We start from the raw sequence: 27860 nt of genomic DNA, 5'->3' as shown, positions 1-27860 counted from the left end.
CTAACTGAAACTTCTCATAGTCTTCTCAACATGTTTTGAGTAGCACTTCCCACTGATCCAACCACAAGGAAAGACATCTCTCTGGCCTCGTTCGCGTTCTTGGCGCAATTTCCACAGCCTTTTGGATTGCTCCAATTTTTCAATAACAGCATCTACCACCTCTTGAGTAGTGCTATCCCCTCCAAGATCTTCTGTCCGGAATTTCCCTTCATTGATGATGCCCATAACAGCGTGTTCCAACCCGTCTGCAAATGAAGGAAACCGCAAATGCCGCAGCATCATTGCCGAAGATAATAATAATGCCACTGGGTTGGTTTTCTTCTTCACAACCAACCTTTCATTCCCAACATTCCCAGCAGAGGCTCCTTGTTCAAAAACAGCATGGTCAACACCAACATTTCCTCCCGGCATAACCCCAGTGCCACCTGCAATACCAGCCGTCGTATTTGCCACCAAATTACCATACAGATTTGGTGTAACCATAACATCAAATTGTTCAGGGTTTGAAACAAGTTGCATATAGCAGTTATCAACAATGATCTCATTATACTTTATGCCAGGGAAGTTCTTACAACCTCACGGCAAGACTCCAAGAAAAGTCCATCAGCAAGCTTCATTATATTTGCCTTGTGCACTGCTGTCACCATCCTCTGATTGTTGAGATAAGCATACTCAAAAGCATACTTTGCAATCCGCTCTGAACAAAACTTTGTTATCACCTTGAGGCTTTCGACCACCCCAGGGACGACCTCGTGCTCCAGAAAAATAAAACAAAAACGCTGGCAACTAATTCAGTGGAAAAACATACACAGACACAAGTTCACATAAAACACATTTTTATTATGTACAAATTCAGATTACAATTTTAAGGCATCTTAGCCTTAATCTAGATTCCTCCAGCAACTACATTTTGCCCCCTCTCTCACGCACAGGGGTTTATCCTCCCTCTTCTTCTTCTTGATTCACTCATGAATTCTTCAGTTCTTATTACACATACATTCAGTTTTAACTGACTTTTTAACTAAAATTAGTTCATTAACTGAATCTTGTTCAAGGTTGCCCTAACTGTTCATGTGATTGTCCACGCGTCTTCTTCCTCTAATTTTTTTTTTATTAAGGTGTCCGGATGTTCCTGCATCAGTTCATAGGGTAAAAAAAATAATAGAGAGAAAATTCTATCATGGTCAAAACCTCATCAAGAAATTGAGGGAAAAGCGCTGGTGAGAATATTAGTAATGGCACTAATTTCCTGATGAATAAAAAAATTAAATATGTCCCTTCTTTTGAATGTTTTCCGGTACCAAATATCATAACAATTGAACTAGAACACCCACAGAAAAAGCATAAAAAAAGAGGAACAATCAACAAACCATTCCAAGAATCTATGTTATCACCGATATGTATTCTCCAAGGTTATAAACATCAATAAGTAGGATACAAAATTCATATATTCTGCAACTTTGAAGCCCTAATCCGCATCAACCACAGTACAACCTCGTCACTAGAGCATATGTATATGCACATCATACTTTTCATAGTCATATATCTATATAGTTAATGCGATAACTCCAAGAAAACATACGATGAGGTTATATTCGTAAGAAATTACATAGAATTAAAAAAACAAGATCACACTTGAAAATATAGAAATTTTTGGTATTTACATTGAAATCAAGCTCTCTATTCTATGATCATCAAAGCAATAAAACCATTTCTTCGAAATTATTAGTATTGGTAGCCTGATAAGAACATTCCCAAACGTAAAAGATAAAAAGAGCTCAAGACAAAAGAATTTTATATGTAATTGTAATATGTTAGAAATGAAAGACAATTATAGAAATGTGGTTATGTTTCCATCAAATAATATGTGTTATTTATTTTGTATTACAATCCAATTAATCATATCAACATTCTAGGTTAACAATTATCTAACTAATATGTAGATTTCAAATAATTCTAGTGTTATCCAAAATTTAAAATCATGGCATAGCATGAATCTTAAATCTTAAGCTCACACTTAGATTTAAATACAATATTTAGCTTTTAATTAGCCTCCCATAAAAAGCAATGAAAGGTATCGAGCTAGAGTTTGAAATTCTTATATGAATTTTGAGGTTGCTACTCACTTCTATTTTCATGGCTTCTCAAAAATTTCATATTTCCATTAGAAAATATTCCAAACAATTGTCTTTGAATAATGAATATATCTATTTAAAATGTTTTCAGTAACAACTTATTAATCAAAATCTAAGAAAACTACTTCATTGTTACATTGTCAGACATAAATATGTATTCTAAAGATGTTACAACACAGTTACAACATTACTCCATGTCATCACTCACACTTTATTGATCACCTACATCAACCATTATTTACATTACACTCATTTCATCATTCATCATTGTGAAAACATTTTATATTCATATTTTGCACCATTCACTCCATTCATCCATAACCTCTCATCCACTACAACATGTTCCAATACATTCTATAAACTTGCATGTGATCCAATAAGAAGCTATACGAAAATTGTTACAAGTGCTACTACAAGAATATAAATAAAATTCATTACACATGTTATGATAAGAAGCAATAGGAATGTTGCTACACAAGATGTCGCGAGAAGCTATATAAAGGATTGTAAAAAATTAAAGCACTTCATTTGGGAATATTATTAAATAAACAAAGTCAAAAACATACAACAATAACCTACACAAATCAATCCACAAAATCATCATCGATCACTTTAGTTCAAAAATTGCACCCTAATATCTTCGAAGGGGCAGTGCTGATGCTACAATAGGATACTTTATTTCAAGGTCACATTCTACTAGAATTTATATGATACTTTGTTCTAAGATCGCATTCCACTATAATCAAGAAGACATTTTACTAAACACTTTACCTAGAATGAGAAATCAAAAGGCACACTCTAGAACTTCGAATACATTAATTCTTTAACGACAATCACATGTATCAAATTGTACAATCATGACAAAGGTAAGACTTGAATCTTAAGTTGTGGACTAGGAGATAAGTTCCAATTAGGTAAATATCATGTTGATGTAACCAAGATGCCACACATGTTTCAAAATAATACATTATTTTGAATTATGAATGAAGATATCACCCAAGCATATAAGTTTAGGTTTAGAGAAAAAGGTGGCTTAAATTCACACTTTTACTAAATTAAATCCTTTAAAATAAACCACTAAATTTATACCAAACTTACACCAATGAATGGTAGAATATCAAATTTCTCCACCAAATATTTGAATTCACATATGCATGATTACATAGTTGCAAGGTTTATTATTTTAACAGGTTAGGTGAGGGTTGAAAATGATGTATTTTTATCTACCATTTTAATAGGTAATTTTTTTGAAATTTCATGTAGAAATGAACTCTTATAAAGGTTAAATGTTGAAATTTGTAGAGGAGGTTCGCCCTAAGAAAGTGAGTATTGAAAATTTGAAAACTTTTGCTATTTCCACTTCAAGACATCAAAATATAGATAGAAATATAGAATTCAAGCTATAGAAAATAACAACACGTCAATATCCCATAATTAGGTTTCACATAATGTTCATCACATTCAAAGTATTAGGGTTCTAATGTATAGAACAAATTCGAAATAATTGAAGTTTCAAGTGACGACCCATAATTTTCATTACTAGCTTCCAGTTTTAAATATGTATTAAGTGTCATTAGAATAGCAAGCAAGCCAAGTACAAGTACAAGTTTTAGAGTACAATAACAATGTAAGTCCTAAAACTTCATAATAAGAAATAAACATAGATAATTTTTATAAATAGAAAAGTGGATGATGGAAATCATGCATACTACTCAAATATTTACCATGAAAACCCCTAGCCAAGAAAATCCAACATGTTTAAAGGCAAGCATCTATTTTTTTGATCATATGAACTATTCGTTTATGCTATAATATATAGGTTTTTGTAGCATGCAAAACCCTAATCCACTCACATGGATTATATTCCTTGATTGGAATTACATTACAATTGGTTGAAAAAAAATCAACTACAAAACATACAAAAATAGGTCAAAAACATACCACAAGTGTCCCAAAATATTTTTCTTAGGATATATACAACCATACCCACAATAGGATGGGCTTGAACCAACCCCTCTTCTTGCATGAATGTATAGTACATGGGGCCTATTATACAAAAAATATAATAAATAGTCAACATTATCCCACTTATTATTTTCTTTGCATACAAAGGAACATAATATTACATTATCAATGACTAAGGGAAGCATTGCCCAATATTTAAGTACACCAACAAAATTTGTTAATGAATCTGCAACATTCTTGAAATATTTTGTTGAGAGGCCTCTTTGGCTCTTATAATAGTCACCATACTTTAGATAGAAGATATCAAGTAATATATGCATACATATGTAATAAACAGTAAGTGCACTTAAAGAGTGATTAGTTGGAGGACGGTGTGACCCCTCCAGCTTCCTCTCTAATGTATAAATACTCATCGATATGAATAATTACTTGGTTGGATGTCCTTCCCTAAATATTCTCACTTTTCTTGAGTTTCATGTGTGTTCTTACTATTTTTGTCATAATGTAGTCTCTTCTTGAATACATGTTGAAGCATATCCTTGTCTTCAATAATGCCTCCGATAAAGTGATACTAAACATCAATCTTTTTTGTATTTAAAGGATATCACCACTTAGTCATAATTCAATGGGATTATGCCTATTTCCAAGTAATATCAAAATATAATATCATTGCATCTCAATGATACAAGAAAATAAAATGTTTAAAAGTTCAATATTTCTATACACATCTATAAGGAAACAAGTGAACTTCAAGGAAAACCTAAATCCAAGTAATTTTTTGTAGGGAAGGTGCCATAGAAGTGTTCCCCTATATTCTATTTCTATAGTAAGATAAAAAGGGATCATGTATCATCAAATCATGCAAAACATATCAAAAGGGAAACATTTCACTATAGAATGGTACAACGACCTATTTTAGCCACAAATCATTTAGATAAATAAACTCAAAACCACCAATAATGAAAACACATACATACATACATTTGTATGTATGTATGTATGTATGTATGCATGCATGCATGTATGTATGTATGTATAGTCATCAACCCCTACTCCTTACTGCAAATTCCTGATCGATGAATTTTTGTTATCAACGTGGTTATTGATGACCAATTTGTAGGCAAGAGCTTCAAGTTATGATATATGTATACTAAAAGATCACAATGATAGTAATTAAGAATTAGAGTAGGTAACAAAGTCACATTATGGATAAATATTTGGAAAATTTTGCAAGGACAAAATGAGAAAAAGCAGAGGAAGAAGAAAATTATCACAACAATTGTTCACATTTTCCCATGTTTCTAGCAACCCTAATCATTTGATGTTTTCATTAGAACTCACAGATTCCTCTGAATTGGAGTCTAAAATTATTACAGAGTGTATGGCACATATACTTCTATCTCCCATAAAAATATCATCAAAATATATGAATATTAAGTGGATCAAATAATTTAATTACATAATGCTATAAGAGTAGTTTAAAAAGCTTGAGAAAAACTAAGTGGTCAACGTTGTGGCTTGAAATAACTCATGCCAGAAAATCAAATTTTGAAAAGAAATCAATATATATCATACATATTCCCCTATATTGTATTAAAAATGAACAAATAAATAAATTATATCATTTTTTTAGTCTATTCTTGTCATAAATGTAAATTGCAAACAATTACTATAGTAGTCAAGAAAATTAGGAAAACTAAAATGCAGATGTTTTAATAATATTTCTAACAATTTCAACATCTCTAGGAAATCAATAAAAGCCCAAAATTAATCTTAGAGGAGGTAAAAGCATGGTAAACATATTTTTTAGCATTGTATAAGTTTTAAAATCTTCCTCCCAAGGGGCAACAATGACTATCCAAAGACCACACATAATTTTTGAACTCTAAAACTTGTAGGAACTTAATAAAACAATATAAATTCATATTGAACATTAACATCTCTATAAGATATTTCAAACATCAGAAGCTCAAATAGTGATAACATTATAATCATGAGGATTAAACATGAAAAATATCCTTTCTCTCTCTCTCTCCCACCTCCATATATATCATTATCTCCCTCCACCTCTCATTTGTTTCTCTCTCCCCTTGATTCCCTCACTTTGTCTCCATCTCTCTCCCAATAATCTCTCTCCCTCTCTCTCCTCAACTCTCCCTTATGACTTTCTCTCCCTCTTCCGCTCTTTATCACCCTTCTCTATCTCTATTTCTATCACCATCCCTCTCTCATTATTTACCTCTCTCTCTCTCTCTCTCTCTCAGGGAACCCCCATCCCTCTCTCTACACACCGCATATCTCTATGTCCCTCTCCCACATCCATTTATGCAATTATCTCCCTCCACCTACCTTTATTTCTCTATCCCCTTCATTCCCTCACTCTACTACTATCCCTCCCATGTTACTCTCTCCATATCTCCCTTTAGTTCTCTCATATTACTTTGTCTCCTTCTTCTTCCCTCTCTGTCCCCTCTCTATCTCTATCTCTATCACCATCCCTCACTCATTCTCTACCTCTCTATCTCTTAGAGCCCCACCCCGCCCCCCGATCTCTCTCTTGCTCTCTCTCTCTCTTTATCTCTCTCCCTAACCCCCAATATATATGCACATTCATCTCTTTCTATATCCCTTCGTTGCTCCATCAATATTTGGCTCAAAACAAGCCTCTTTTAACCTTTTTCTCTTTCTCTCCCCGTCACCTCCTTCTCTCTCCCTCTCACTCCCTATATCTCCCTCTTCTCTCTCTACCTATCTCTTAGTTTTTTCCTCTCTATCCCTCACTTCTTTCCTCTCCCTCTCCCCCTCTCTCTCCTCCTTGCAGTCGCATATCTATATACCTCCCAGTCTTTCTGTCTCACTCTCCCACTCTTTCTCTTTCTTTTCTTCCCTATGTTTCTCCCTCTATCTATTTCCCTTAGTCTGCCTCTATCACCATCCCTCTCTCATTCTCTCTATCCCCCACTCCCTCGCTTTCTCATTATCTCTCTTCTCTCTTTCCCTCTCTCACATTCTCCACCCTCATCCCCTCCCCACCTTCCCCTGATTCTCAATCCATCCCTCCCTCTCTCCCTTAATCCCTCCTACAATAACCATCATCAAATTCTCTCTCTCTCTCTCTCTCTCTCACACACACACATTTCACCCCCAACTCCCAATCACAACTCACTGACTCTCCCCTCCCTCTCCCTTTGTCTCTCTCTATACATCCATCCTTCCCTCACTCAATCACTCCTTCATAAAAAACACCCTCCAATTTTATCTCTCTCTTCTTCCATGCACTAGTATAAAATGACTAATTAGTTACTAAAAAAACAACTAATTTTGCATATAAATGACCATTTTTTAGTCAGTGACCAATAGTAGCTAATTTACAGTATCTTATAACGCGACCAACTTTTAGTCATTTTTAGCTTAGTCATTGATTGGTTTCCTCAATTTTACTATCTAGTAGTATATTTAGTCATTAATTTGGTCATTAACTTTTCATTGGTTTAGTCATTAATTGTCGCAATTAATGACCAAATATATAACAAAATATATTACTATATGAATCCTCGAGAAAACCAATTAATGACCAATGAAAGATGACTAAATTTTGGTCATGTTATAAGATGTTGTAAATTAGCTACTAATAGTCGTATATATGCAAAATTTAGTCATCATTTAATAATAAAAATTTTATCATTTGCAGTAGTCATTTATCTTTTTTTGGTATTTTCATATTCATTATATAAATTACTGATTTAGTAGTTTCTATTAATTTCATTTAATTTCATTTATAATCATTATAAATGACTAATTTAGTCATATTCATTTTATTCGTGTTCATCATTAATTAATATAAACTACTAATTTAGTATTTTTATATTAATTTTATGTGTTTATTATTAATCGCCATAAATTAATTAGTGTGCTTTTGCGACTAAATTTTAATAAAATATCATACAATGTGCATGTTTATCTAATATGATAACACAAATTTACATATGTTAATTACAAGACTAAATAATATCAAGTGCAAATAAAAATCATTTCAACCATATAAATTTTATTATATAAAATATCAAGTATTATAATATGAGTTTCCAACTTAATATGGGTTGGATTACAATTTACACATGAAATATTGTTTCATAATTTCAAAACATTATCACTGTGTTTCCAAAGCATTGCAAGTGAATTCACCAACTCTAAAGGCTTGAACACCGGTCTCTATGAGTGTGTCTTATGCAAGATATTGGCTCCAAGGGTATCACTAGACAGATTCTCTTCTCTCTTTCATTTTGCATTTGTCGCTCCAATGTTATTGTTCTCCTCTTTCTTTAATTCTTGCTTCTTACCATCAATATTGAGTTCCTTTCCTGAGAATGAAAGAATATACAATGAAGAGTATAAGACATGAAAGATGATGAATACTTGAATATAAAATAAAGTATACTATAAAATATTTATATGACATATACCTCAACATTCGATACTGGCCACTATGTGGCCAGATGACCTGTATAAACAAAGAAAATAAAATGTCACCGTAGAAAATGGAATTGAAGTGGGATTCATCATGCATGCTAGGAATTTTTGTGTGTGCACACATCATATTGCTCACTTCTAATTGTATCAAAAGCAAAGAGTATGCAAATGACATGTAGTGACATGTGGGTGTCTATTTGACTCAATGATATGCTTGATTTTTTAACCCATTCCAATCCTACCACAATGAAATTAATAGAGGCAAGGACACAAGAAGGACTATCAATAAATGAAATTAGAGACTTTAGAATGCAACTCAATTGTACCACAATGTAACGATAAGTATTTGTAGCTTCTTGGTCACCGATGAGCATCAAATCACACTATGAAAAATTCAATTTGGTTGCACTTGCACTAATCCTTTGTAGTAGTCCCTTGACTGGCCTATAGATATAATTTTCGAAATAATCCTACTCCTGCAATTCTTCCCTATATGGATCATCTTTGTCCCACCCTATTGATAGTTATTTTTCAAGGCAATAGAATAGAACTCTCCAATTGCATCATTGCCTTCGAAAACAATGCTTGAGTATTTCCAGGTGATTGTTGAACTAGTCTCTACTCAGGTCCATGAAATCCCTGATTTGTCTCCACCGCAAAAACCTCTTTTCGTAATAAAATTATAAATCCCACATCTACATTCCTCGTCCCCGATATACGAATCATTTAAAGTGGAATACTTTATCATTGCTCCCTCCATGAAATAGAGATCCACTATTGTGGCATGGAGATGATTGGTGTCATAAAATGGTATAGTTCATCCTTCAATATATGTCACATAACTCCTCTCATCTACAAAAATAAGAGTCCTCTCAAAATTCCTGGTCTCCATCTCATTCATCCTGAAATAAGTGGATATTTCCATGGGTGACAAAGTGTGCTTGGAGATTTAATAGAAGGATCTATCACTAAAAAAATAAAAATACAATGCAGCATAATAGTTATCAGCAAGAGCAACAACCCTGCCAAGCTACTTCCTAACTAGATAAAGATACTCCTGAATTACCTCTTATAATGAACAAAAGATAACCTCAACTACCTATAGAGTCTACCTATGCATGGTAGTAATGAAAACACTATCAAAAGCAAAATCTACAACAACGTTGTTCAATCTTTTCTTCTGGTCAAGGGCATGCCCAACTTTTGAAAATTATCAAGCAGGTCAGGGTCCACCTCATCTAGGCTCCTCTTCTTCTTTTACTCTCTCTGTTTAGGTTTAGAATACTACCAAAGGTCTTCAAAATTCATGGGATTTATCAAACCATTGAGTTCTTCCATTGTTAATCATTATCTCTAAGAATTGAATCTAAATTGCAAAATTCGTTCAGGTTCCTTCTTTCTAGCTGAAATTAACCTAAGCTTTGGAGAGTTGTAAGGTTTAATGGATCTAAGTATATTCTACTTAAAATATAGTAACATGGTTTAAAACTATAGGCATTGAGATCAGAATCTAAGGATGAAACAGAAAAGATTTTATGTTCATGATTACAAGAAATTTTAATTTCATGTAACAAAGTTTGAGGAAGGTCTAGCATTTGCATCCTACTAGAAAATTTTCTTGCATCACTTGAGCCCTTTTAATTTGGGCATGGTAGAGTCCATTACACAAACAATCAACCACTAAAAAAAGGTGAAAATTAAAATTAAAATTTCATGCATTCCAACCCTAGAAAAGTTAGGGAGGAGCGAACTGATCTGTATAATAAGAATATGCAAAATCCTTACTTTTCCGTTGTCTTTTGATGAATTGTTGGCCACAATCAAGATCTGAATTATCATAATCATTAAACCCTTTGTACAATAAGGACATGCAAAATGCTTACTTGTGCATTGTCTTTTGATGAATTGTTGGCCGCAATCAAGATTTGCATTATCATAATCATTAAACTCTCAACTCTAGATAAAATTTATGATTTGATCATATAAACCCTCAAAATTATTTACCCATAAGAACAAAATCCTCTTTAGTAAAAAGGAAGAACAGAGTCCAAATTCATACCCATGTACAAATTACCAAAATATCATAATCATTAAACCCTCAACTCTAAATAAAATTTATGCTTTGATCATATAAACCCTCGAAATTATTTACCCATAAGAACATAAATCCTCTTTAGTAAAAAGGAAGAACAGAGTCCAAATTCATACCCATGTACGAATTACCAAAATATCCACGCCAAATGACCTTTCCCTTATCATAATCATTAAACCCTCAACTCTAGATAGAATTTATGGTTTGATCATATAAACCCTCAAAATTATTTACCCATAGAAACAAAAATCCTCTTTAGTAAAAAGGAAGAACAGAGTCCAAATTCATACCCATGTTCAAATTACCAAAATATGCATGCCGAGTGACCTTTCCCTTGCTCCATCTAATTGTTGATGTTCTCCTAAGGTGTTTCCCATACAAACTCCATTTGGGGTTCGAATCCCATGAAATCTATAGATCACGTTGATCGTCTTCCTTCTTCGCAGATATAGACAAGGAAGAGAAAAATATAGTGCTACAATGTGATGTTGTAATCTGTGAATATTTTATTTGAACCCAACGCTAAACTGGAAATGAAAAAGAAAAAAATATTTATAATAGAAAAAATAAAAGAAATATTTATAATATAAAATAAAATATATAAATTGAAATTGGGTTAAATGATTTATTTTTAATAATAATTTGTTATTTTTTGGTAAGACCCTAAATTAAAAAGAAGAAGAAGAAGTTAAAAATGATATTGGGATGAGTGTAAACATTTAAATATGACCTCAATTAATAATAAAAAGTTAAATTAATAAAAATAATAAAATTTAATTTGTTATAGTTTGATATTGTTATTAACTTGTGAATAGGCTTTGGGCCAATACCATGGCTTATCAATATTACAAATCCAAAAACATAATTTATTTCACAACCAAAATATTTTACAACAATATGACAAGATTGTTAACCGTGGATATTCACCCCCTATTAACTTATAAAAAATAGCCTTCGTTACAATATCATGGATCAATACCATGGATTATCAATACCACATGCCCAAAAAACATAAATTATTTCACAATAAAATATTTTATAACAATATGACAAAGATTGTTAACCATGGATATTCATCCTCACTTTACCATGGATATTAACTTGTAAATCCGCTTTGTTACGATACCATGGGCCAATACCATGACTTATCAATGCCACATGTCAAAAAACCATAACTTATTTCATAGTAAAAGTATTTTATTTTAATTTAATATTACATTTTTTTAATTGAATCTAAAAGGGAAAATGTTACAATTTGAGATATATCTAAACCTTCTATCCTCACGACTACTAAAAATATTCCCATATAAATTAAATTAAGGTTTTAATAAAATTAAGCTAAGATGAATCTATGCCGATTCTATATATATATATATATAAAGAATCTACAATAGATCCATCTTAGCTAAGGATCCAAGGGATGAGAGCTAAAGAATCTACAATAGATCCATCTTAGCTAAGGATCCAAGGGATGAGAGCAAGCAAATTGACTAATTATAATAGATTAAATATAGTGCGTGATTTTTTTTAAGTTTTCATTATTTTATTTCCTTTGACATGATTGATCCAAATATAGGTTTAATATTTTACAACGAATACCATGGCTCATCAATACTACAAATCCAAAAACCATAACTTATTTGACAACTAAAATTTATTACAACAATATGACAATATTCTTAACTGTGGATATTCACCCCCACATTACGGTAGATATTATTAACTTGTAAAAAATAGCCTTTGTTACAATACCATGGATTATCAATACCACATGCCCAAAAACCATAAATTATTTCACAATCAAAATATTTTATAACAATACCACATGCCCAAAAAAATAAATTATTTCACAATCAAATATTTTATAACAATATGACAAGATTGCTAACCACGGATATTCACCCTCACTTTACCATGGATATTAACTTGTAAATCCTTTGTTAAAATACCATGGGCGAATACCATGGCTTATCAATACCACATGCCAAAAAACCGTAACTTCTTGTAATCCTTTGTTAAAATACCATGGACCAATACCATGGCTTATCAATACCACATGCCAAAAAACCATAACTTATTTCATAGTAAAAATATTTTAATTTAATTTAATTTTGCAACTTTTTTTTAATTGAATCTAAAAGGGAGAATGTTACAATTTGAGATATATGGAAACCCTCTATCCTCATGGCTACTGAAAATATTCCCATAGAAATTAAAATAAGGTTTTAATAAAATTAAGCTAAGATGGATCTATGCCGGTTCTTTATATATATATATATATATATATATATATAACCGGCATTGATCCATCATAGTGAAGGATCCAAGGGATGAAAGCAAGCAAATTGACTCCACCATAGCTAAGGATCCAAGGGATGAGAGCAAGCAAATTGACTAATTATAATAGATTAAATATAGTGCATGATTTTTTTAAAGTTTTTCATTATTTTATTTTCTTTGACATGATTGATCCAAAATATAAGTTTAATATTTTACAACCAAATATTTTTTTCTAATTTAGATAATTTCTTAAACACAATACAATGTGATCAAATTTAAGAGAGACTTGTGGAGGCAGTGGAGAGAGGGAGCGTGACGGTGAAAAAGTTGGAGGATAAAGAGAGATAAAGAGAGATTGATGGGGGGTGGAGAGAGTGAGGTGGGAGAGATGGAGCGATAGGAAGGAAGAGAGAGGGGGGAGAGAGAGAGAGAGAGATGGAGTTGGAGTGGGAGTGGGAGAGAGAGGGAGGATAGAACAAATACATAGAGAGATAGAGGTGGAGAGGGAGAGGAGTGATAAGGGAGAGATGGAGAGAGAGTGGGGGAGAGAGGAGAGGAGGGAAGAGAAAGAATAGGAGAGGATAGAGATAGGGAGAGAAAGGGAAAGGAGAGAGATGGAGACATAGAGATGGAGAAGGACAGGGAGGGGAGAGATAGCGATAGAGTTGGACGGAAGAGAGAGAGAGAGGGAGAGTGATTTGGTGGCGAGAGATAGAGGAAGGTGGGAGATAAGGGATATAGAGGAAGGAAGATAGAGATGAGGAGAGAGAGATGGAATTGGAAGGGGTAGTAGAGGGAGGGAACAATAAAATCATAGAGGGAGAGAGGTGGAGAGAGAGAGGGGGTGACAAGGGAGTCATGGAGAGAGAGGAGAGCGGGAGGGAATAGAGAGAAGGATATAGATAGAGAGGGAGAGAAGGGGAAGAGAGAGATAGACAGAGAAGGGGAAGAAAGGGAGAGATAGTGTAAGTATGTTTGGGGGGTGAGATAGAGAGAGGGAATAACAAAGAGACAAAAATACAAATATAGATATTGTATAGTATTATATAACCAACCCAGATCCATATTAACCCTATAACTATCAAGTGCTGAGAGGGATCCAATCTCTCGAGGTGAAAACATTTCCTTAAGTTTTGCACTAAAAGAAAATGTTTGCACCTCGAGAGATTGGACCCCCCTCAACGCTTGATAGATCTGGGGTTAAGATGGATGTAGGTTGGTTAATATGAAATTCAAGTATTTTTATTTCATATTATAGTCTTAAAAATTAAATTTTTCCTTTTAAATTAAATTTCAAATTAGAACTAGATCCAATTAGATTCAATGAATAGATTTAAAGAAAACATAAAATAAATTTTTTTTATTAAAATATATTTTTAAAAGTACAAATTATTAGAGATATATAGTGAAAAGTTGGCTCACCTATACACCATGTGAGAATGAAGAAGTGTTTAAGGAAAGATAACCTTTCAACCAATCTTTAACAACCTTTCAATCCCCTATCACTTGTAAGTTTAGATTGCTTGACACAATTAAGATGACTAACATAAAAAATTGATTCATATTATTGTACTACTTGTTAGGTAGTTGTATTTTTGTTCTTAAACTAAATTAGTCATTCATATTAGTCATTTTTAGTTGTATTACTTATTATCTAGTCACATATTTTAACCCATGACTAAATTAATGATTTATGTTAATCATTTTTAGTTCGGTCACTTATGATTGCTCATTTTTTGTAGTATTTCACTTGGAAAAGTTGTGGTGTCTAACGTTTTTAGTCACCTATTCACTAATTGCTCATTTTCTACTAGTGATGGGTTCCCCACAAACTCTCTCTTTTCCCCCACTCTCACTCTCTCCCCCTTCCCCATCATATTTCTTTGTGCCTAACACATTACAACTTTCACTCTCTCTCTCTCCCCCTCTTTTACCTTCAAAGACCCACTCATTATTCCCCACCCCTTCTCTCTCTCTATTTCCCTCTTTATCCCCCTTTTCCCCTCTATCCCTCTTCGTCTCCCCCTCTCGCTTCCACCAAAACCATCTCTATAATTTCCCACATGTTAAAGGTCCTACAAGAATGTGTCCATGTTCGTAGTGTAAGGAACATGCATGCACTCCTAGTAATAGGAAATGGGTGCACACTTTTAGTGTGTGCAACATGCATAGGGTTTTTTAATTTTTTTCTAAATGGGTTACCTCAACAATGAGTTTTGCACTCTCTCTCTCTCTCTCTCTCTCTCTCTCTATATATATATATATAGCTTTGGGATGCAAATACATGAAAATATTATTTTTGAGAAATCATATATATATATCATTATTTTGTGCAATTTAGATAAATTTCTTGACCATACAAATTATATTTTTTTGTACTTTTTCCTTAATTGGTACTGATTACCATTTTCAATATATTTTTCTCTTGATATATGTCAAAATCTTCACCTACATCCCTCTCTTTTTTCCATTATAGTTTTTCTTCCCCCTTAACCATTTGAAATATATATATATATATATATGATGAACTAGAAGACATTGTGACCTACAATCTAAAAGGAACATATTCTTCCATAATTTTAATACCCTTTTAGTTTTCATTAATACAAGTATTTATATTTCATGGATATAATGACTTTCATAATTTTTCAAAAATATTAAATTAAGATTATAAATTTGGAAAAATAGATATACACAAGAACACTTTATTATCTACAACTCTAATAATTTGTGTATCAAGATTTCATCATTTAGGTACTCAAATGTAATACTAACAAAACCATTACCATTATATCTTGCATAAAAATGATATATCATAGTTATTGAAACTCAAAATTCAAGTATGTAAAAACAATTTTTATAAATAAAAGTTATATATAGAGATAATTCATTTGCCTATATTTGATATCTAAACACCCTCTTCAAATTCAAATTCATTGTTTAAATGCCTCTAATCATCCTTCCAATTTTATTTATTCGTGATTTTCTGAATTGGCATTGCCACTAATAGGTCAGGAGACACCATAATTAGCTTGCCTTCAGCCCTATCATTTAGGGCTACTCTCACAACTTCCATATTGAAATGATGATTCCTCTACCCATCCAAAAAACTACAACTAATGAATCCATTGCTAGTGCCTAGGATGTGTAGTAATTCCTATTTACAATACTAGTTTGACTTGGACAGTACAAAAATTAGGTTGCTAGTGGTCATCACTATATTTTACTACTTAGTCAATTTGTTAAAGAATATACTTATAGAATCCTAGGAAAAAAATCTGAATTAATGTTGCATCTAAGTTGATTTCTTAAATTACATAAGCATCTCATAAAACGAAGGATTGTATATGATTTTTTGTAGTACTAGATATATTGATTGCTTTTGTTTATTATAATATACTTTTATAGTTTAAAATGATACATTTTTAATTCAGTATTTAGTTAGTTGAAATGATAGTTTTTTATTGTTTATATAGATTCAAAACTTTATGAAACCTTGCATTACATCTTTGGCATGCACATTTAAGCTTTCATAAAGGTAGAATTGAGATTAAAAAAACATTAAATAATACACCTCTACCCTTATCATAAACATAAGAATGTGGGTCCTAGATGTACACAGAGCTAAATAAAAATAATGATAAGCATTTGTGTGAAAGTAAGAAGTGAGTAGAATGAAAGTGGTTTTTACATGCACATTCATTTAACTCCTAAAAAATTCAATATTCTTAAATAACTAATAACAAAGAATAACTTATTCTTATAACAAAAAACTATAAAAAATTACTTAACAGCGTATTACTATGATCAATGTTCCATATATTTTCAAATAATATATCTGAATATCTGACACAATTTTAAATCAATCTTTATTATTAAAATATTTCATCAAAATTTGAAATCAATAACCAATAATCTCATTATAAACGTCTTCCATTCCCGAATAATAAATACATACTCAGAATAACAATTAAAATTTGAAAATCAGTGACAAATAGATTCCTATATAAGGTTATAAGCATAGTTACCAAGTTCGTCCGTATCGGTGAAAAAAATACGTTAATTCGCCAGTTCGGTTCGGTACGGTCATTAATTCGGAAAATTCTAATTCGGTTCGGTGTTATATTTTTGTCAAAGGCACTCGTTCCAGTTCGTTGTCCGCTAGTTCGGTTCGGTACGGTCATTAATTCGGAAAATTCTAATTCGGTTCGGTGTTATATTTTTGTCAAAGGCACCCGTTCCAGTTCGTTGTCTCCAACATTTACTCTGCTTCGTCCCTTAACTTGAATCTGTTTCGCGCCCCAATATGAATACATAATGTGCAGGCCAAGGTATCTGGTCAATAGAAATTTGATATATACAAATATACATGGTTGACTAAATACATAAGAATTTTTCACATTACCTGATTTTCAAATATTGTTTAAATACATTTTATAAATTGAGAAGATGAATTTACCTGATTTTCAAATATTGTTTAAATACATTTTATAAATTCAGAAGATGGTGTGGTAGATATCTAAATTGAAAAGTATTGATTTGTTTTTTTTACTTATTTTATTAAAAAAATAAAACTTACGCTTATCTTAATAACTTAGGAATTTACTAATTAAGGAATTTACTTTTCAACTCCTAAATAGGAATCACACTTGCATCTATTATCTATTCGAGAGGTAAATTTTCAATTCTAATTTTGATTGGTTGATGCATTGGAACAACATCTATTACCTATTCGAGAGGTAAATTTTCAATTCTAATTTTGATTGGTTGATGTATTGGAATAACACAAGTTTGGAACTGCTCAGCGTTGGTGGAAATAGGTTATTGAACTTAATCTTCAATTCTTGAATAGGAATCACCCTAGCAAGGTAAATTTTTAACTCCAACTTTGCTTAGTTGATGCATTGGAAGAATACAAGTTTGGCCCTATGCAAACCTGGTGGAAATAATACACAGAAGGGAAAAACGAACCTGGAACTAGGCAACCTTGGTGTAAAATTGAAATAATGTAGAGAGAGGCAAATGATAAGATCAATTAGCTTTTATAAATTCTCTTATAAGAATTAGCAAGTTTGTATTTCTTAAAAAAAGGACTATCTTTATAGAAAAATAAAAAAAAGGGTAATTTCTATTTTAGCAAATTGGTAATTCTTATTGGAAAAAAAAAAAAAAATTAAAAAATTAAAAAATTCTAGAAAATTTTATAAAATGACAAATTGCAATTAAAAAAAAGATAATTCCTACTTCACAAATATTATAAAATAGCAAGTTCGTTGCAAATCAATAACTCTTATATAAAACATAAAACACAGTAACTTCTATTTTGAAACAAAATTAACTTATACAACTTTTATCTTTTCATTAAAATTTTGAATATAATAATTGTTTATTTAAATTTATTGAAAAAAAAAAAAAAAAAATTAATATATTTAAGTAATTAGAAGATATATAGTGTCGAATTTTTTTCGTATTAAATTTTATAGAGTCAAATTTTTTCCGTATCGAATCCGAATCCGAATTGAAATTTGATAACTATGGTTATAAGCAATTAATAAACATCTTTCTTTCCGGAATGATAAGTGCCTACCTAACCTAACTTTCAAGCACACTGAATGCGTGTTCAATCATAAAATTTTCAACAAAACAGTAACTACAATGATTCTGGTCGGCTGTTTTGAGAGATGGTAGGCCTTTCATAGAACATAATGTAAAACAAGTCTCACAAGATCGTGACCACAGCTGCCACTCCTAAAAATTAGGGAGTATATATATGGTTATTAAGGTATTAATCAATACTGCCACTCCTAAAAATCAGAGAATATATATATGTGGTTATTAAGGTATTAATGGTGTACGTTTAACCTCGTTTTATGTGCATAAAAATATGACTATAATAATTGGGGTTGGAAACGATGTATCGTCAAGCTGTAGGAAGATACATGCTCTCTTGGCTCTAACACCACGAGTGGTCACGTTCGTCCGAGCTTTCGTGGTGCCGAACATTACAGCGTTCGAATCTATTTAATTTATTATTATTGTTTTAATTTAAAATTTGTGGTTTTATTGAAAAAATATTGATTTCATTTATATCTTCACATTTATAATAAAATATTCATTGATTAAAAGATTTTCATTTCACTAATTATAGTTGTATCACTAATTATAAGGATAGTTTAATTGGGATAAAAAACTCAATTTAAAAGTCTGTAGGAATAGTTTAAATGGAATTGCCATTATATAAAGTATTATGTAAACTATGAATTTCAAAGGACAAATCCTCATCAGTGAAGACAACAAACAAAAGAAAAAAGCTAAATCTAACATGTTTAAATTCTGTTACTATAATTTAAATTTCATTTTATTTGAAACATTATAGTAATTTTCAACTTTTGTTCTTAATTTTTTTTCCCAACTCATTTTTACTGGGAAGAAAAATATCAAGGATAAAAATCTATCTTAAAATTTAGAAACTTTAGTAAATCTTACTAATGCTTAATATACAAATTGTGAAAATATTTTCATTAAAATATACAAATTTTTAATAATTTTGTATTGTGTATATAGAATATTGGCAATTCCTAAAATAAAATAATCTTATAATATAAAATGTAAATAATTTATGTTTAAAAAAATGAAAAGAATAATTATTTTTTGAAAAAACATTAAAATAAATAAATAAATAAACGTATATACAAATATTAACCCTAAATTTTTCTATATTATCCCATAGATTTTATTAATTTTATATAAACTTCAACATAAAATTTTCATAATTAATATAGCCACATATATATATATATATATATTTTATTCTGCCATTCTACATGGCGGTAAGAAGTTGTCAGATTTTGACGACAACATGAATGAACGGATCCAAATCTCTTCGAGAATTTTGGGAAATTTTAGGATGCTATATCTGGGCCATATTCATGGAGTTTTTCATGGGGGTTTTTGTTACGGTGTTTTTGCTAATTTTTTTTCACATTAGAATAATTTATATATTAAAATTTATGTAAATATTAAATTTAAAAATAATATATATATTTTTATATTAGTTAGTTATTTGTATGAGTAATTATGTGTAATTAAATGGAGTTTTTTTTTTTAATTTATTTTTTATTCTGTCAATTTTTTTAATTAATTTATCATCAAAATATTATATATGACATGGAAATAAATTTACAAATTTTTAGTTTTAAATTGATCAGATTTGTTTGCCCCGTAAAGAAAAAATTTAGGAAATTTAGTGAGGATTTATATAGAGAGCATAATTTAGTCGTCCAGGGACCCTAAAAAACACACAAAATAAGTAGACAACAAACCAACATCAGATAATAGGAGGAGAATTTGTTGCTTGACTGGGGAAAGCGCTAACCAGCCATATATTGGGTATTTAATGTCCTCAGAGCAGCACGCGACTTAACGCGATAACACGGGAGCGGGCAAATTCGGCATTAAATAATATTTGCCCACTCCCGTGTTATCGGGCTAAGTGGCGTGCTGCTCTGAGGGCATTAAATACCCAATATATGACTGGTTAGCTTGAGCCCTTGACTGGCACTCGAACCAGCTCGCTGACCCAAATATTGATGGGCGTGGAACTCTACATGTGCCCAACGTGCATGTGCCTCAAAATCATTCAAGCGATCGTTCACGAAATCCTCACTCAACTCGACTTGCTTAGCCCCTTCCTCTTCAACCATGTTGGCGTGGTCATCTCTATCCACTGGTGGACCACAGGCCCCTCAACCTCTTCGGGTGCAACCTCTCTACCGCAAAATTGCACAATTCACATCCGAGTAGCCACCTTTGGGGGCCTTTGATCCTATAGGAATGGGCGTTGTCGCCCAAGAACCCTAGCAAGGGAAGGCCTTAGCATTCTAACTACATTGGCCAATCACCACTTTAATCCAATAGAGATAGCCGTCTTAACGAGCGCAAACGAACCCATCTTTGTAATGTAATAAAGATAAAGAAAGTTGAAGTAAAGAGTCATACTTTTAGAAAAAAATTAATTGCATTATTGGTTAATCTCAAATTTTTTTAATTTGTAAGCTGCACATTATTTCGTAGATAGAGATTTGCAAAAATTTAAATTAAAAAAAAAGCTAAGTTTTCTCTTACTTATTGGACAAAAACTTACAGTAATGTCATTTATATTAACAAAACTAAATTATTAAAGCTTTAATCAAAATGGATTCATATTCACACATTTTAAAATTTATATCTATTGATTATAATTAATTTAAAGAAAATTAATTAGAAATTAGAATTTAAAAATATATTATTAGACATTATACAAGAAATTTCATAAAAAAATATGATTTTTATTATTAAAATTAAAATTTATAAAAATAAATTATAATTATATATATTAAAATGAACATTTTTATTTTAATATTTATATGAATATTGTATTTTATATTAGTATATATATGTGGTGGTTTCAATTAAATAGTTTGAATGACTTAAATTATATTGGGCTAAAATGCGGGGTCTTGAAGTTTTAAAGTGAACGAGTCGTATTCGGAGCAAGCATAGTTTTCGAAAATGTGGAATGCAGAATGTTTGGACCCCGTGCCATATTCCAAGCATGAATGTCGGACTCAAGGCATAAACAACCAGGACTTCCTAGAGATTAAACGACCTCCACCCTCAAGCTACCATGATCCTGCCAAAACCGGTCAAGAGATCACTAAGCCTAAAACAAGCTTGGATGCCTAAAAATTTCTTCACCATTACCTTGAGGAATTTTCTTGTCTCCACCCACCTGTTGAGGGCTTCTTAGAGATTAAAAAACCTCCATCCTCAACCCTTGAGAATTTTCCTGAGACCACCTCACTCGGTTCCAAAATCTTCCAGTAATCCAAAGCTCAACCCAATAACAGAACCCCATCACACCATGGTTATCCAGAAATGGAAAGCAAGGATGAAATTGATCCTCAGAAGCTTTTTATCATTCAGGTCCCTATTTTCTTTAATTTCCTCTCATGAAAATTTGTGACCCTTCATCTTCGTTTTCTCCTACTTTCCTTTATCTTCATAAATAAATGGAAATTAATGCCTCTTTTCCTTTGTTAGTGCCTTTGCCAATTTCCTTAGCCCTAAATAAATTGAAAGTGACACCTAATAGGATGTTTTGCCCAACATTCAACTTGGAATATGTGTCCCATAACCTTGGTCTTCTTTTTCCTTTTTAAAATTTAGTACATGAACTTTTAACCTCAGACTATTACAAGAAATTTATTTGGACAAGTGAGTGTGCAACAAGTTTTGAGCAACTTAAGAAATTTCTCAAAAATGTACCACTGTTGAGAATTGTAGATGCTAACAAGGAATTTGTAGTATGCACAGGCACCTGCAAAGAAAGACTCGGTCGAGTCTTGATGCAAGAAGGATAGATAGTATGCTATGAGTCAAGGAAATTAAATGAGGATGAGGTAAATTATGTCACTCGTGATCTAGAGTCGGCTATTATCATTAATGCTTTGAAAATGTGGAGGAATTACCTCCTTGGTACAAAATTTACGCTTATGACATACCATAGTGGGCTCAAGTATTTGTTTGAGAAACTCAAGCTGAATGTAAGATAGGCTAGATGGTTGGCCACACTAAGTGAGTTTGATTTTTGGATTAAGCATATCAAAGGGAAGGAGAATAGGGTTGTTGATGCACTTAGTAGAAGGATTCAATATAATCACTTAGCAGTCATATGCTCTTGCAAATCGGACATGGTAGAAAGGGTAAAAAATGTAGGACGACATGATGAAAAATATGAACGAATGAGAGAAAATTTGTTACAAGGTAATGAGGATGAGGAATATCACCTCACTTATGATGACCTAATCAGGTTCAAAAATAGAATGTATGGGTTGAATAATGAAGGATTGAAGAGGCTCATAATGAAAGAGTTCATTTCAAGCCTTATTTAGGCCATCCAAGGTATCAAAAGACCCTTACCACCATCAAAAATTTCTATTATTGGCCAAATTTAAAGACAGAAGTGGTTTATTTTTTGGCTAAATGCATAGAATGTGAGTAAGTGAAGGTTGAATGCAAGCATCTAGCAGGACTATTATAACCCATTCCCATCTTGGAATGGAAATGGGATGCAATTTCCATGGACTTCATCATAGCATTTTCAAAAACCTTCAAGCAACACGATGCAATCATGACAGTTATTGATAGATTGAGCAAGGTAGCCCACTTTGTGGTTGTCAAATCCTCTAATTTAGCTAGTGGGGTGGTTCAAATTTTCATAAAAGAAATTGTGAGGTTGCATGGTATCCCAAAGAAAATTATTTCAAACCAAGATGCTAAGTTCACTTCAATAATTTGGAAGGAACTGTTTACAGTTTTGGGGACTGAGTTGGCGTTTAGTACAACATATCATCCTCAAAAAGATGGAAAAATAGAGTGGACAAATAAGATCCTTGATGACATGTTGAGGTTGTATGTAATACATCATCCCAAGAAGTGGGAGGAGTACCTTCCACTTGTGGAGTTTTCATACAACAATGGATACCATTTGAGGCATTGCATGGGAAAAGCCATAATACTAGTATCTACTAGAATGATCCAGTGTGTAGGGTCCTCATTGGGTCTGATATGCTCAAGGAAATGGAGCAGGAAATTCAAATCATCAAGTAGAATTTGAAACTGGCACAGGGTAGATAGAAAATCTATGCAGCCCAACATAGGGTGCATTAAGAATTCAAACTTGGGGAACATGTTTATTTAATAATAAAACCCAAGAAGAGTTCCTTAAAAATTGGGTCATGTGCCAAGTTGGCACCATGATACTGTGGGCCTTTTGAGATCCTTGAGAGGATTAGATCAATGGCCTACAGGATGGCTTTACCTCCATCAGTCAAAGTTCGTGATTTTTTCCATGTTTCTTTAGTTAAAAGATATGTGTAGGATTCTAGTCATATGATTGATTAGTTTGCGCTACAGGTGGAACCAGAGGGTGAGTTCCAACCAAAACCATTGTGCATTATGTTATCACTCTGATATTTCTTTTGAAGTATGAAGAAAGGAAAAACCAAAGGTAACCACAAACCACTTTTGGAGATAAGGACCTAGCCTTCCTGATGCTCAGAGAGGGCTCTCTCTTTATAATTTAACTTTGTTTTAGTTAAGATGATTTTAGGCTAGTTATTGCTTGCACTTGGGTTTTGTTTTTAAAATTTGGTGGTGTGGTCACTTTGCTTAGATGGACAGAGGTTTGGCTTATACCATTGGGTAATGGAGTCGAATGTCTAACAAACAAGATGAGATTGAGTTCTAAAAATAGTGTCTACAAGGCAAGATAGATGAGTTACTATAGGTCTCAGAGGATAAATGGTGCATGGCTTCAAATCGGATCTAGGGAGAAATTAAGGATTCCCTAGGCCGGACACTATAAGGAATGAAAGAAGTTAATTGGGATGGGAGATCAATTAAGGGTTATCAAATCCGGGTATCAGAGGAAAACACGTACATGACTAACTGTGCAAAACAGAGTGTACTTAATCAAATTCTGAGTGATATCTCCAGTTAATTCATTCAAATTTGGAACACATTTAAGATTATGAAACACATAAGAATGTAACAAAATCAAACAAAGAAGATACTTCATTGCAAATGGCTCATCTCATGAATCCTATAGTGAAATGCTTTTATTACTTGCTCTAGTCTATTGACTTGAAAACGGTACAATCACCCTTAGGTTTAGGATCAAAATAAATCTACAAATGTAAAATAATCCACACTAATACTTCGAATTATGAAGTATTTATAAAAAAGGAATTACAAAATATCTGAAACTCCTTTCAGAACTAATCTAGGAAAAAATAAATATCTTCTTGCAAGAAGATAGAGACAACTATTGAACTGCTACTTGTTGTCCCCGTTATTAAGGTTTTGCTGGCCTTTTCTCTTTGATCTTTTGTCCTTTATGTTGCTTGGTTGTTTGGTCTTTACGCTGGATGTTATGTTTTACTTTGACCCTTGACCTAGTACTCTTTCATCTGATACACTTTAACCCTATTGACCTGTCAATATCATTTTACCTTGTTGTTTCACTTTTTACTGTACATTTATAATTTAGTGTCCTTTTATTAGAGTAAATCATTCAACTTTTCCCATATTTCTTCATCTGGTAATTGGATATTGATCATTTTTCTGTATATCTCATTTTCTTCTATATATTTGGCAAAAGTGGGCTTATTAATAAATAGGTGTTTCAACCCATGTTGGTACAAGACTTTGCCTGTTGGCATGCCCTTCATAGATGACGTGATCACCTATTCTTTGGCCACTTCCCTGATCTTCTTGTTGTAATATTCCTGTGTCATTAACTTGTCATTTATAACTAAGGGATTAGGTAATCCCTTTTCCTTCAACAACTCAAACTTAGCCATGAACCTGTCAATGGCTAGCTGCATGTTCTGACACTTATCTTCTAGATTCAACATCAAATTCCTCTTGGCAAGGACTCTTTTCACTTCCAAAATTGTACCTGTCCTTTCAGGTATCTCAAGCTCTTGCATTTCATATTTATTCTTGGAGTTGAGGAAGTGGATGATTCTTGATGCTTCCTTTGGCATATCTCCAAGTTCTGTTTTAACCTTTTCAATGGCCTCTGTAGCCTGCTTTATTAAATCTATCTACTCAAATATGACTTGGATGGATGTCCAAATTTCATTGATAGAGTCAATGATATTGGCCCATAGTTGCTCTTTAGCCTTTCCTATTGGTTCAATCAAGGTCAGTTCCTTTTCAAGGTTCTTTATCCTCTCATTCATCCTTGCAGCCTTTTGTTGTTCTTCCTTATGCATGATTTGGGCAAGTTTGCAATCTGTCTCAAGGCTGTTGACTTTCTCTTTCAATTTGTTCATCTCATTGGTCTGAATGGACATTTCTTCCATTGTTTTGACCAGCCTATTTTCCTCATCATTTGTGGTACCTGTTGCTATTGATGTTTTTGCTAATGTAGTTTGTGCAGATGTTAGAAGTGCAGTAGCCATTGGAGCAGTTGGAGTTAATGCTACTGCCAGAGTGGAAGGTACAGTTGTGGTCACTCTTGGAATGATAGTTGGAGGAGCACTATCTATACTAGCTTTTCTAAGCTTAATCAAGTTATCTAGTTCCTTTTCCATCTCCTTCAACTAGTCATTGAGTTGCAGGACCAAGTCCACCATCTCCTCATGATTGGTCTGGCTTTCTAGGACTTCTTTTGTTTGTTGGTGATGTAGATGAGGAAATTTGAACTATTTCTTGAGAGCTTCTATGTCCTCATTATTCTTCTTGATCAGTTTCTTTCTGGCCTTCACATCACTTGGGTCATGGCCTAGTTCAATAAACCAAGTCCTACAAGGACTTTAGCTTGGTGTCTTTAGCCTGTGATGAGGCTCTCTCCAACTTGACTTATGTTGTTATATTGTCTAATGAATCCTACAACTTGTAAGCAACCATGGCCTTTGTCGTGAGGGTGAAGTAGATCATTTCTCCACCCTACTTGTGAAATTCAATCTGATCAATGGGATGAACATCCCTAGCCAAGACCTCAAAATTGTTCTTCTTGTAGTCTGTTGAGGTCTTTGGTTGCTGTACAGTGCGGTATAGGAACGAGACCTTCATTTTTCCTTCTTTGATGTCGAAGGCTGACATTAGTCTCATTTGGTTTGGTGGTGTAAGCTTGAGGTATTGTGCATAGGTTTCTGCCTTCAGTTTTTCATTCCTCATTTTGATTTCTTTAAATATGTCTTTCATGTCCCTTTCCTTGTCAGCTGTCCTGACATAGGATGAGATTTCCATACTGGGTTGTTTATCTACCAACTGTGTTAGATGTTGAGGGTTTTTGTGTCTCCTTTGATGTAGTTGCTTCTTTGCCTTTCTGTCTCATTGCCTTAGTGTCAATGATTTCTTCTGATGCAATGTTATCTTCCTGCTCAAAGACATGATTCAACTTGGGCCTCTTGCTTGGCTCCATCAGCTCATCAGTAGTCTCCCTAGCAGAGATAGATGCCTCATCCCTGCTCCTCTTAGGATTCTTCTCCTCATTTACTGGGGTTTGTATGACTGGAGAAATGTTCATTAGCCCTCCCTGTTTTGGAACCTGCAAGAAAGAGTTATGATCAAATTGTCTCTCCAAATCAATAAGTGTATTCTATATGTCCACAACAGTGTTGTCCATGTTAATCAAGGTGTTCTCCATCCACTTATCCTAGTTAGAAAATTGTTCAATGTCAAGCCTTGGGTGGTGAATGTAGGCTGCCAACTTGACCTTGAGTCTGAGCTTGTTTATGACCCCATGAGGGTCATAGTGCTAGATGAAACTGTTTTTGAACTTCATTAGTTGAAGTAACTTGTCAGCCTCTGGTCCAGCTTCTCTGTTGTTGCAAATAAATGGGCCCATCTGGTTCTTCACTTTGAACTAGGTTTTCTTCCTATAAGCTAGGAATTTGATGTCATCAGAGTTGATCATCTGCCTAAAGTACTCAAGAGAAAATATCCTCATTGGGAGGTACTTGGGCAACTTGTAGGGGGCTATCTCACAGCCATAAATCCTGATCTCTGTGTGGTTTTGGTACAAGTACCAATCTCCCACCTTGTTGTTCTTGGCTAATTACAGTACTCTTTTAATCTCTTGGTTGATTCTAGGCTGAGTCTTAGAAGTCAACATGTTCATAATTGGGTATACAAAAGAGTCTATGAAGTCTTTGTATGAGGTGGAAAACTTGTGGACCAAGGGTGTCCAGTAGATGACTGATCTTTCCTTTCCCTTGGTGTCCAATTTCTGGATCTTCAAAGGGAATTTATCTGTCTAATAATATAGGAACATATGAAACAACATTGAATATTATTTGAAGACTCTTTCAGTGGGAAATCTATTGAAATGTTCATGCATTCAGTCTGCAATGCACTGCGCATAA

At 32.9% G+C, this 27860-nt stretch overlaps 1 pseudogene; it reads right to left on the bottom strand.

Moving 5' to 3' along the window:
* Positions 1-26595, bottom strand: LOC149154390 (isocitrate dehydrogenase [NAD] regulatory subunit 3, mitochondrial pseudogene; annotated as a pseudogene).
* Positions 26596-27860: the final 1265 nt, after the last annotated feature.

The sequence above is a fragment of the Pinus tabuliformis genome, chromosome 9 (assembly GCF_031772625.1).
Source record: "Pinus tabuliformis cultivar Carrire ecotype Pingquan chromosome 9, CPIR1, whole genome shotgun sequence".
Classification (NCBI taxonomy): Eukaryota; Viridiplantae; Streptophyta; class Pinopsida; order Pinales; family Pinaceae; genus Pinus; species Pinus tabuliformis.
Note: the sequence above shows the minus strand (reverse complement) of the source record. Positions and strands in the feature narration are given on the sequence as shown.